This window comes from Oncorhynchus gorbuscha, linkage group LG06 (assembly GCF_021184085.1).
Source record: "Oncorhynchus gorbuscha isolate QuinsamMale2020 ecotype Even-year linkage group LG06, OgorEven_v1.0, whole genome shotgun sequence".
Classification (NCBI taxonomy): Eukaryota; Metazoa; Chordata; class Actinopteri; order Salmoniformes; family Salmonidae; genus Oncorhynchus; species Oncorhynchus gorbuscha.
The window spans coordinates 12,728,179-12,742,118 of NC_060178.1; the positions used below are offsets into that span (position 1 = coordinate 12,728,179).

The 13,940-nt window shown below is 43.9% G+C and overlaps 1 pseudogene; it reads right to left on the reverse strand.

Annotated features, from left to right (window-relative positions):
- LOC124037392 overlaps positions 1-13,940 on the reverse strand; it is a 202,799-nt pseudogene that overhangs the window by 64,839 nt on the left and 124,020 nt on the right.

The window sequence follows — 13,940 nt, forward strand, 5'->3', positions numbered from 1 at the left end:
AGTCAATATGAAGCAGAGTCCATTTGTGTCAGTCCACAAAATGCTAGTGTTAAGTAAATGCAAAAAAGTTGGCTGTATTTTTAACAGTAGGCATAAATATTAACCTGTGAAACATACAACATAAAGCAATAGAACATTTAATTAGATCTAAAATAAAGAAAAGAATCATAAAAAGGTAAACTCTTGGTCGTACCTTGAAGGCGTACTTGCGGATGATGTGGTCTTCAGGTACCACGGCTGAGATGACATAGCTGGGCAGAGGAATACTACCCAGGACTGACTCTTCCCTACTGTCTGTTAGCAGAGACAGAGACAGAGATAGAAAGAGGTGGGAGATAGAGAGATGAAGGGGAGAGAAATGTCACTAACAGCCCACTAGTAACATTTCCCTCCTCCATAACTATAGTCCCCCCCCCCCCACATGGCAGCAAAACCAGTCAATCACCGCTGTCACTTTCATAGCCCTCCTCCATCACTATAGTCCCCCCCCACATGGCAGAAAAACCAGTCAATCACCCCTGTCACTTTCATAGCCCTCCTCCATCACTATAGTCCCCCCACATGGCAGAAAAACCAGTCAATCACCCCTGTCACTTTCATAGCCCTCCTCCATCACTATAGTCCCCCCCCACATGGCAGAAAAACCAGTCAATCACCCCTGTCACTTTCATAGCCCTCCTCCATACCACCAAACCTCTGAATCTCTCTCTGCCCATCCAGTTGGCATGGCCCGTTCATACCACTAAATATCTCTCTGTCCATCCAGTTGGCATGGCCCGTTCATACCACAAATATCTCTCTGCCCATCCAGTTGGCATGGCCCGTTCATACCACAAATATCTCTCTGCCCATCCAGTTGGCATGGCCAGTTCATACCACTAAATATCTCTCTGCCCATCCCGTTGGCATGGCCCATTCATACCACTAAATATCTCTCTGCCCATCCAGTTGGCATGGCCGATCCATACCACTAAATATCTCCCTGCCCATCCAGTTGGCATGGCCGGTCCATACCACTAAATATCGCTCTGCCCATCCAGTTGGCATGGCCCGTTCATACCACTAAATATCTCTCTGCCCATCCAGTTGGCATGGCCCGTTCATACCACTAAATATCTCCCTGCCCATCCAGTTGGCATGGCCGGTCCATACCACTAAATATCGCTCTGCCCATCCAGTTGGCATGGCCCGTTCATACCACTAAATATCGCTCTGCCCATCCAGTTGGCATGGCCGGTCCATACCACTAAATATCGCTCTGCCCATCCAGTTGGCATGGCCCGTTCATACCACTAAATATCGCTCTGCCCATCCAGTTGGCATGGCCCGTTCATACCACTAAATATCTCTGCCCATCCAGTTGGCATGGCCTGTTCATACCACTAAATATCTCTCTGCCCATCCAGTTGGCATGGCCGATCCATACCACTAAATATCTCCCAGCCCATCCAGTTGGCATGGCCCGGTCATACCACAAAATAGATCTCTGCCCATCCAGTTGGCATGGCCGGTCCATACCACTAAATATCGCTCTGCCCATCCAGTTGGCATGGCCCGTTCATACCACTAAATATCTCTGCCCATCCAGTTGGCATGGCCTGTTCATACCACTAAATATCGCTCTGCCCATCCAGTTGGCATGGCCCGTTCATACCACTAAATATCTCTCTGCCCATCCAGTTGGCATGGCCGGTCCATACCACTAAATATCTCTCTGCCCATCCCGTTGGCATGGCCCATTCATACCACTAAATATCTCTCTGCCCATCCCGTTGGCATGGCCGATCCATACCACTAAATATCTCCCTGCCCATCCAGTTGGCATGGCCCGTTCATACCACTAAATATCTCTCTGCCCATCCAGTTGGCATGGCCGGTCCATACCACTAAATATCTCTCTGCCCATCCCGTTGGCATGGCCCATTCATACCACTAAATATCTCTCTGCCCATCCAGTTGGCATGGCCGATCCATACCACTAAATATCTCCCAGCCCATCCAGTTGGCATGGCCCGGTCATACCACAAAATAGATCTCTGCCCATCCAGTTGGCATGGCCGGTCCATATCACTAAATATCGCTCTGCCCATCCAGTTGGCATGGCCCGTTCATACCACTAAATATCTCTCTGCCCATCCAGTTGGCATGGCCTGTTCATACCACTAAATATCGCTCTGCCCATCCAGTTGGCATGGCCCGTTCATACCACTAAATATCTCTGCCCATCCAGTTGGCATGGCCCGTTCATACCACTAAATATCTCTGCCCATCCAGTTGGCATGGCCCGTTCATACCACTAAATATCTCTCTGCCCATCCAGTTGGCATGGCCGGTCCATACCACTAAATATCTCTCTGCCCATCCAGTTGGCATGGCCTGTCCATACCACTAAATATCTCTCTGCCCAGCCAGTTGGCATGGCCCGTTCATACCACTAAATATCTCTCTGCCCAGCCTGGATCCCGTCTGGCATCAGTTATTGTCATGCCACTATGTGACCATTCTGAATCCAGAGCCTGGTCATATCTTAATTAACTCACACAACTCTCACGGGGGAGTGTTCCACCGCTGTACACTAGAATTTGTGTGTGTGTGTATGGCGGGGGGCTGTGTGTGCGCGCGCTCTTACTGGATTAAAGAGTAATTGGTTAAAAATACATTCAAGGAGCTTTGAAGGAGACATTCCCCATATGGGGCCTCCGGACAGCGCTTTTATCTGCCCCTTACACAAACACACTGCAGAGCAGACCAGACCTGTCTGGGACAATGAGGATAGATTACATCCTAGCAGGATACCGGGGGAGTGACACAACATCTTCAAGTTTAACCCACCACACACACGAGTGTGTGTGTGTGTGTGTGTGTGTGTGTGTGTGTGTGTGTGTGTGTGTGTGTGTGTGTGTGTGTGTGTGTGTGTGTGTGTGTGTGTGTGTGTGTGTGTGTGTGTGTGTGTGTGTGTGTGTGTGTGTGTGTGTGTGTGTGTGTGTGTGTGTGTGAGAGAATGGAAGAAGTATGAAGAGCAAGATTAATGAAGAAGGAGACTGTAAAGAACAGAAATGGAGCTGATGGTGACTGAAAGAGATGAGATTGAAAGGGATGAAGATGGAGGGAGAGAGAGGGAATGAGAGGGAGAGTCAAAGTGAGAGAAAGATTGAGACAGATTCCACAGAGCCCCAGGACAGCAACACAATTAGACCCAACCAAATCATGAGAAAACAGAAATAATTACTTGACACATTGGAAAGAATTAACAAAAACAGAGCAAACTAGAATGCTATTTGGCCCTAAACAGTGCGTACACAGTGGCAGAATACCTGACCACATTCACAAGGCTCAGCTTATTTCCAGGCTCGTTAGGCAAATACTGTCATTCACAAGGCTCAGCTTATTTCCAGGCTCGTTAGGCAAATCCTGTCATTCACAAAGCTCAGCCAAGATCAGCGTCTAGTCTTGAGAAAGGCATTTGCTGAAACATAGACTATAAATAGCTTATTTTATGGTAAAATTATTGCCTTTCTATCAGAGCCAATATAACTTTAATAGGATAGTTTGATATGATGAACATTTGATGCAAAACAGATCATCATTTTTTTGTTTATTAGGATGTCCATTAGTTTCGCAGAATCAGCAACTACTCTTCCCGGGGTCCAAAAAAAAGGCTCTGTATAATACTGTGTTGCCGTGAACTCATTTTGGACTTGGGGACTGTGAAGAGACCCCTGGTGGCATGCCTTGTGGGGTATGTATGGGTGTCTGAAGAGACCCCTGATGGCATGCCTTGTGAGGTATGTATGGGTGTCTGAAGAGACCCCTGGTGGCATGTCTTGTGGGGTATGTATGGGTGTCTGAAGAGACCCCTGGTGGCATGTCTTGTGGGGTATGTATGAGTGTCTGAAGAGACCCCTGGTGACATGTCTTGTGGGGTATGTATGGGTGTCTGAGCTGAATGTTATTTGATTATTCAGACATTCTGGAATTTCCATCAAAGTTACATTTCTCATAAAAACTAGGAGAAGTAGTTCATCTCTCTTCAACCCTCAACCAGGAAAGACATGGCATGCATGTTGTTGATATTACTTCTGTTTGTGCAGTTCAGGACAAGACGTGCTGCTTTGTTTTGAGCCAGCTGCAGCTTTGCTAGGTCTTTCTTTGCTGCAATTGACAGTAATCAAGAACCTCCTCCGAGATCTTGAAGGTATTGTGTTTGGGAGAAAATGTGGAGTTCATGTTTGAGAACTCTGTAGATGCTTTGTTTGTAGCTTTTGTTACAGCATTTGAGTTGTAATGTTTGGTAGGCCCAGTGTTGGTTGCCTTTGTTTGGTAAACTTGCCACTGCGGTGGATAGTTGGTTGTGTGCTGAGTTGGAGAAAGTATATTGTTTAATTTCCAGGAGACTCTTGCTCTTCTAGCTGTTGGGACATCGGTCTGAGGTGAGTACAATCGGTTGTGTACCTCAGTGTGAGATTTGGGTAGGGTAGTGAAACTTGCTACTCGGCACTATAGCCTTTCTTATTCCCTTGTTAGGCTTTGCGACGTGTTCCACTTTGGAATATGTTGGGCATGGTTATTTGGTTTGTTATTTATTTTTGAGCAGTTGTCTAGGGGGCACATCCGTGGCTTGGGGGAATCTGTCAGCGTGCTGGTTGGTTTATTTCCCTGCCAGCGGGCCCAACGTATTCTCGCGGGGCAGAAACCTCAGCGATCAACTGGTATTGATTTACCATCCCAAAATATCACTGCACACTGTGTATTTGCACCCCTACTGGATGGAAACTACAAGTGTAATAGCTGTGCTCAATGCAAAAGGAACTTATAAATGTAGATCCTTCAAACACCCCCAAACAGGGAAGCAGATCCCAATCAAGGTGTTATCACGTGCTCCACTAAGGCATTATTTATCTTATAACTTGTCCTTGTGGTAAAAATTGTGGGTAAAACAAAGTACGAATTTAAAGTACATATCTCGGAGCAAAAAACTTGACTTGCGGGCCCACTTTTTGGAAGAAAACCACTCAATTTTGTCTCTATGTTACATTGTCATTGAACATGTCACCCTCCCTAGGAGAGGAGGTGACCTCAACAATTTATTGTTAAAATGAGAGGCTACTTGGATCTTTAATTTAAAGACCCTTGCTCCCTTCGTTCTTAACATAGACTTTGATCTGAAACCATTCTTGTGATTATTGTGATTTTGCTATTCATTGTAAATGTTTGTCGGCTTACAGTGGGGCAAGAAAGTATTTAGTCAGCCACCAATTGTGCAAGTTCTCCCACTTAAAAAGATGAGAGAGGCCTGTAATTTTCATCATAGGTACACTTCAACTATGACAGACAAAATGAGAAGAAAAAAAATCCAGAAAATCACATTGTAGGATTTTTTATGAATTTATTTGCAAATTATGGTGGAAAATAAGTATTTGGTCAACAACAAAAGTGTCTCAATAATTTGTTAAATACCCTTTGTTTGCAATGACAGAGGTCAAACGTTTTCTGTAAATCTTCACAAGGTTTTCACACACTGTTGCTGGTATTTTGGCCCATTCCTCCATGCAGATCTCCTCTAGAGCAGTTTTGTTTTGGGGCTGTTGCTGGGCAACACAGACTTTCAACACCCTCCAAAGATTTTCTATGGGGTTGAGATCTGGAGACTGGCTAGGCCACTCCAGGACCTTGAAATGCTTCTTACGAAGCCACTCCTTCGTTGCCCGGGCGGTGTGTTTGGGATCATTGTCATGCTGAAAGACCCAGCCACGTTTCATGTTCAATGCCCTTGCTGATGGAAGGAGGTTTTCACTCAAAATCTCACGATACATGGCCCCATTCATTCTTTCCTTTACACGGTTCAGTCGTCCTGGTCCCTTTGCAGAAAAACAGTCCCAAAGCATGATGTTTCCACCCCCATGCTTCACAGTAGGTATGGTGTTCTTTGGATGCAACTCAGCATTCTTTGTCCTCCAAACACAGCGAGTTGAGTTTTTACCAAAAAGGTCTATTTTGGTTTCATCTGACCATATGACATTCTCCCGATCTTCTTCTGGATCATCCAAATGCTCTCGAGCAAACTTCAGATGGGCCTGGACATGTACTGGCTTAAGCAGGGGGACACGTCTGGCACTGCAGGATTTGAGTCCCTGGTAGCGTAGTGTGTTACTGATGGTAGGCTTTGTTACTTTGGTCCCAGCTCTCTGCAGGCCATTCACTAGGTCCCCCCGTGTGGTTCTGGGATTTTTGCTCACAGTTATTGTGATCATTTTGACCCCACGGGGTGAGATCTTGCATGGAGCCCCAGATCGAGGAAGATTATCAGTGGTCTTGTATGTCTTCCATTTCCTAATAATTGCTCCCACAGTTGATTTCTTCAAACCAAGCTGCTTACCTATTGCAGATTCAGTCTTCCCAGCCTGGTGCAGGTCTACAATTTTGTTTCTGGTGTCCTTTGACAGCTCTTTGGTCTTGGCCATAGTGGAGTTTGGAGTGTGACTGTTTGAGGTTGAGGACAGGTGTCTTTTATGTTGATAACAAGTTCAAACAGGTGCCATTAATACAGGTAACGAGTGGAGGACAGAGGAGCCTCTTAAAGAAGAAGTTACAGGTCTGTGAGAGCCAGAAATCTTGCTTGTTTCTAGGTGACCAAATAATTATTTTCCACCATAATTTGCAAATAAATTCATTAAAAATCCTACAATGTGATTTTCTGGATTTTTTTCTCATTTCCTCTGTCATAGTTGAAGTGTACCTATGATGGAAATTACAGGCCTCTCTCATCTTCTTAAGTGGGAGAACTTGCACAATTGGTGGCTGACTAAATACTTTTTTGCCCGACTGTATGTAGCCAAATTTGATCTATGATCGTACGCTATCCATTTATGTTTTTTGTATGCTATTTTAACATGAGAATTAACCAATGATATCAGGCCACACCCGGCCATGATTACAGACACCTGTGTGTCTTTTGACACTATATAAATGAGTCATCCCGCACTGTTTTCATCAAGGTATAATGACAGACAGCTTGTCTGTCGAAACGTTGGACATAAATATTTTTGCATCTGAGCGTGTGAGTGTGCGGCTCCGAGTGTGCGGCTCTCCTTTTTTTAAGTAATCAAGAAGGGACATGATTAGAGCCTGAACAACTAGTACAGGTGATGTTTGTGTCAAAAACGCAGAACATATTTTTAGAACAGACATACTGTATTTCTCCCCATCTTCACAACTTTGTCAATATGACTTGAACATGATAATTATTATTATTATTATTATTATTATTATAATTGACGGTCCAATGTGTTACCTTGGAGTTGAGCTTTCTCAACTTTCTCTATGGTCACACCCTTTATGTTCAACTCCAGTTGAGGTTTCGGTCTTACATAATGTTTTGAACCAAATACAATGCTTTTAGATAGAGATATATTTAAGACCTGTTTATTATTGATCAGACATTCTGATACTGGCTGTAATTGCAGTGAGCTCACTGGGTTTGGGTGCTGACATGTAGTGTGTGCAATTATCTGAATACATTGTCATTCTAGCTTTGTGTAAGACCAACGGCAAATCATTTGTAACAATAGAGAAGAGTAAAGCTGCAAGGCAACTGCCCTGAGGGACACAGTAGTGAACATATCTGTTTCTTTCTTAATGTGTTTGAGCCAACCAGTTGTGTTGTGACAAGGTAGGGGTGGTATACAGAACATAGCCCTATTTGGTTAAAAACCAAGTCCATATTATGGCAGCTCAATTTTTTAAATATATTTTTTAACCTTTATTTAACTAGGCAAGTCAGTTAAGAAAAAATTCTTATTTTCAATGATGGCCTAGGAGCAGTGGGTTAACTGCCTGTTCAGGGGCAGAACGACAGATTTGTACCTTGTCAGCTCAGGGATTTGAACTTGCAACCTTCCGGTTACTAGTCCAACGCTCTGACCACTAGGGTAACCTGCCGCAAATAGCTCAAATAAGCAAATAGAAACGACAGTTCATTATTTTAAACAATGAATGTCTGTCAATACAGAACATTTCAAGAACTTTGAAAGTTTCTTCAAGTGCAGGCGCAAAAACCATCAAGCACTATGATAAAACTGGCTCTCATGAGGACCACCACAGGACTGGAAGACCCAGAGTTACATATTCTGCAAAGGATAACTTCATTAGAGTTACCAGCCTCAAAATTCAAAGCCCAAATAAATTGATTTACCTTTATTTAACTAGGCAAGTCAGTTAAGAACAAATTCTTATTTTCAATGACGGCCTAGGAACAGTGGGTTAACTGCCTGTTCAGGGGCAGAACGACTTGTCAGCTCGGGGATTTGAACTTGCAACCTTGCGGTTACTAATCCAACGCTCTAACCACTAGGCACATGGGGACAAAGATCATACTTTTTGGAGAAATGTTCTCTGGTCTGATGAAACAAAAATAGAACTGTTTGGCCATAACCACTAGGCTTCCCTGCCGCCCCAATGCTTCACAGAGTAACAGACACATCTCAACCTCAACTGGATCAGGCCTTCATGGTCGAATTGCTACAAAGAAACCACTACTAAAGGACACCAATAAGAAGAAGAGACTTGCTTGGGCCAAGAAACCCGAGCAATGGACATTAGACCGGTAGAAATTTGTCCTTTGGTCTGGAGTCCAAATTTTTGGTCCCAACCACTGTGTCTTTGTGAGACGCGGGGTGGGTTAAAGGATGATCTCTGAATGTGTATTTCCCACCATAAAGCATGGAGGAGGAGGTGTGATGGTGCTTTGCTTTGCTGGTGACACTGTCTGTGATTTATTTAGAATTCAAGGCACACTTAACCAGCATGGCTACCACAGCATTCTACAGCAATACACCATCACATCTGGTTTGGGCTTAGTGGGACTATCATTTATTTTTCAACAGGACAATGTCGCAACACACCTCCAGGCTGTGTAAGGGCTATTTTACCAAGAATTAGAGTGATGGACTGCTGCATCAGATGACCTGGCCTCCACGATCCCCCGACCTCAACCAAATTGAGATGGTTTGGGATGAGTTGGACTGCAGAGTGAAAGAAAAGCAGCCAACAAGTGCTCAGCATGTGGGAACTCCTTCAAGACTGTTGGAAAACATTCCAGGTGAGCTGGTTGAGAGAATGCCAAAAGTGTGCAATGCTGTCATCAAGGCAAAGGGTGGCTATTTGAAGAATCTCAAATATATTTTGATTTGTGTAACACAGTTTTTATGTCTCCACTATTATTCTACAATGTAGAAAATAGTAAAAATAATGAAAAACCTTTGAATGAGTAGATGTTCTAAACCTTTTGACCAGTAGTATAAGTATTCAGACCTTTTATTCAGTACTTTGATGAACCACCTTTGGCAGAGATTACAGCTTTGAGTCTGCTTGGATATGACGCTACAAGCTTGGCACACTTGTATTTGGGGAGTTTCTCCCATTCTTCTCTGAATATTCTCTCAAGCTTTGTCAGGTTGGATGGGAAGCATCGCGACACAGCTTTTTTCAGGTCTCTCCAGCGATGTTCGATCAGGTTCAAGTCCGGGCTCTGGCTCGGCCACTCAAGGACATTCAGAGACTTGTCCCGAAGCCACTCCTGCATTGTCATCGCTGTGTGCTTATGTAACAGTATAATTTTAAACCGTCCCCTCGCCCATACCCGGGCGCGAACCAGGGACCTTCTGCACACAACGACAACATTCATCCTCGAAGCATCGTTACCCATCGCTCCACAAGAGCCGCGGCGCTTGCAGAGCAAGGGGAACTACTACTTCAAGGTCTCAGAGCAAGTGACGTAACCTATTGAAACGCTATTTAGCGCGCACCGCTAACTAAGCTAGCCGTTTCACATCCGTTACATTCACCCCCCTTTTGACCTTCCTCCTTTTTCCGCAGCAACCAGTAATCCGGGTCAACAGCATCAATGTAACAGTATAATTTTAAACCGTCTCCTCGCCCATACCCGGGCGCGAACCAGGGACCTTCTGCACACATCAACAACAGTCACCCTCGAAGCATCGTTACCCATCGCTCCACAAAAGCTGCGGCCCTTGCAGAGCAAAGGGAACTACTACTTCAAGGTCTCAGAGCAAGTGACGTAACCGATTGAAACGCTATTTAGCGCACACCGCTAACTAAGCTAGCCGTTTCACATCCGTTACACTTAGGGTCGTTGTCCTGTTGGAAGGTGAACCTTCACCCCAGTCTGAGGTCCAGAGCGCTCTGGAGCAGGTTTTCCTCAAGGATCTCGTCATGTACTTTGCTCCGTTAATCTTTCCCTCGATCCTGACTGGTCTCCCAGTCCCTGCCGCTGAAAAACATCCCAGCAGCATGATGCTGCCACCACCATGCTTCACCAAAGGGATGGTGCCAGGTTTCCTCTAGACGTGACGCTTGGCATTAAGGGCAAAGAGTTCAACCTTGGTTTCATCAGACCATCAGTTTCATCACCATCATTCATCAGTCTGGGAGTCCTTTAGGTGCCTTTTGGCAAACTCTGAGTGGGCTATCATGTGCCTTTTACTGAGGAGTGGCTTCCGTCTGGCCACTACCATAAAGACCTGATTGGTAGAGTGCTGCAGAGATGGTTGTCCTTCCAGAAGGTTCTCCCATCTTCACAGAGGAACTCTGGAGCTCTTTCAGAGTGACCATCGGGTTCTTGGTCACCTCCCTGACCAAGGCCCTTCTCCTCATTTTGGCCGTGTGGCCAGCACTAGGAAGAGTCTTTGTGGTTCCAAACTTCTTCCATTTAAGAATGATGAAGGCGACTTTGTTCTTGGGGACCTTCAATGCCGCAGACATGTTTTGGTACCCTTCTCCAGATCTGGGCCTCAAAACAATCCTGTCTCAGAGCTCTACGGACAATTCCCTCAACCTCATGGCTTGGCTTTTGCTCTGACATACACTGTCAACTGTGGGACCTTATATAGACAGGTGTGTGCCTTTCCAAATCATGTCCAATCAATTGAATTTACCACAGGTGGACTCCAATCAAGTTGTAAAAACAGCTCAAAGATGATCAATGGAAACAGGACACACCTGAGTTCAATTTTGAGACTCATAGCAAAGGATCTGAATACTTATGTAAATAAGGTTTTTCTGTTTTTCATTTGAATAAATGAGCAAAAATGTCTAAAAACCCGTTTTCGCTTTGTCATTATGAGGTATTGTGTGTAGATTGATGAGGACAAATATTAATTAAATCCGTTGTCGAATGAGGAAAAAGTCGAGGGGTCTGAATACTTACCGAATGCACTGTAAAGCCATAGCAAGTGAGTTTCTTCAATAACAAATTATGATCAATAACATCAAAGGCTGCATTGAAATCTAACAATAGAATAGAAACTATCATCTTATTATTTATTTTAGCCTATCATCAGTCATATGGATCATTACAGTACAAGTTGAGAACCTTTCCCTATATGTATGGTGAAAGTAAGTAGTTAACTTGTTCTCTGAAAAAATGTAATTTTATTTGTTCAAACACAATTCTCTCCATCAGTTTGCTAAGAACAGGGCGCAAACGGATTTGGCGGGAACTGGCCTGTCCACACACACACACACACACACACACACACACACACACACACACACACACACACACACACACACACACACACACACACACACACACACACACACACACACACACACACACACACACACACACACACACACACACACACACACACACACACACACACACACACACACACACACCCCTTTAGGCTTAGGTTAAAACTACTTAAGGCTAGGGGGCAGTATTCAGAAGTTCGGATGACTGACATGCCCAAAGTAAACTGCCTGTTACTCAGGCAAAGAAGCTAGGATATGCATGTAATTATAGCATTGGATATAACACACTCTGAGGTTTCTAAAAGTGTTAAAATAATGTATGTGAGTGAGTATAACAGAACTGACACGTTTTCTTTTTAGGTCACAGTCCATTCAAATACTTGTCTATGGGATATTCACAGGAATTCCTCCCAGATTGCAGTTCCTATGGCTTCCATTAGATGTCAACAGTCTTTAGAAAGGGTTCCAGGCTTGTTTTTTGAAAAATGAGTTAGTAGTTGTCTTGTCGTAGTAGTTGTCTTGTCTTGTGGCGCGCGTGGATGAGGGCGCGCACTTCGTTATTTATCTCTGGTATTGAACACAATTTATTCAGTCTTAAATTGTATTGTTTATTTACATATTAGGGTCGATTAGAAATGTTGTTTGACTTGTTTGGATGAAGTTTACTGATAACCTTTGGGATTCCTTTGTCTGCATGTTGAACGAGTGGAACTGGTGGATTACTGAAGCAAACGAGCCAACTAAAGTGACTTTTTTGGGATATACTTTATCGAACAAAACAACCATTTGTTGTGTAGCTGGGACCCTTGGGATTGCTAACAGAGGAAGATCTTCGAAGGGATTTATTTTATCGCTATTTCCGATTTTTGTGACACCTCTGCTGGTTTGGAAAATGTTTTTAATGCTGGTGTATGCGGGGCGTTGTCCTCAGATAATCGCATGGTATGCTTTCGCCGTAAAGCCTTTTAAAACTCTGACAAAGCGGTTGGATTGAAAAGAAGTTAGGCTTTTAAATGATGTAAGACACTTGTATTTTCATGAATGTTTAATATTACGATTTTTGTATTTTGCGCTCTGCAATTTCACTGGATGTGCCACCCATGCAAGCATGGGTGGCAATACAGTCTGCTACCATTGTCAACAGTTTCCACATCTAGGTAGTCTATACCTGGAGGCTTATCATTATTTCTGGATAACAACTTCAATGAACGATGCAGTTTTCTGCCCATTATATAATTTAGGGTACTCCAGTCACAGTTTTGCTCTGTACTGAAAGTGCTCCATCTTGAAAACTGGACTGCTGGCATGCACCATTTTCTGGAAATGTATTACCAGTGCACTATTCAACAAAGCCTGAGTGTCTGTTTTTGCTCTATTGCCAACTCCTTGTCACTCATTTGGTATTACAACTAGTGACAAGGAGTTGGCGATAGATCACAAGCAGACTGGCACACAGGCTAGTTACACAGAGGTGGGCAAACTTTTTGACTCGCGGGCCACAATGGGTTCTAAAATTTTACAGAGGGGCCGGGCCAGGAGCATTTGGAGGGAGTGTTTGGGCCGGATATACTAAAGCATTAAATGTAGTGTGTGCAAACCTCATAGCACAGTAAGAACACTACAACCCAATTTATTAACTGTCTTTCAAATGTGAAAAATAGCCCTTATCAGTTAATAAATTTGTCTCAAGGAATATGCAAGATATGGCATTTACATACTATTTCGCAGATACTGGGAGGAGGAAATGTAAATAGATTAAAATAACATACGCACTGTTATTTATCAAGATTGCGTCTGTTTTTAATAAGTTTCAATCGAAGGTGCAAAGTTAAAGAAATCAACATTTATTGAAAAATGGAATCACTTTCAACATTCAAAACATATTATTACACAACGAAATACTCAAGCTCAATAATATCTACTTGTGTTAAACTCCGCAAAATCATGGATGGATTGTCCTGACCGCGCGCTCTACAAACTCGCCACGGACGCCCTCGCCTTCACGCGCAAACAGTACACGTGTATCGTTGCCAAGCACACAGACATAGGCTGTGTTAAATATCCTACCTGCAGCTGAAAATTTACATTTAAATTAAGAGCGATGTGCGGCGTGTTAATTAAGCTACTGTACCGCTGCTGTGCGTAAATGCGCATTGCTCTTAACTATTGCTAGCATAGTTTGCATGCTTCGTGGCAAAGTGACGGCTGATATTGTACTCTTTGAAAACCGCAACAGCTTCTTGGCATATCAGACATACAGCCGTTGATCGGACTTCAGTGAAGAAGTATTTTGTTGTCCACTCCTTATTAAACACTCGGCATTCGCTGTCCACTTTCCTTCTCTTTGGTCCGCTCATTTTCACAGAAGGGCTTAATGGTGACGTGAA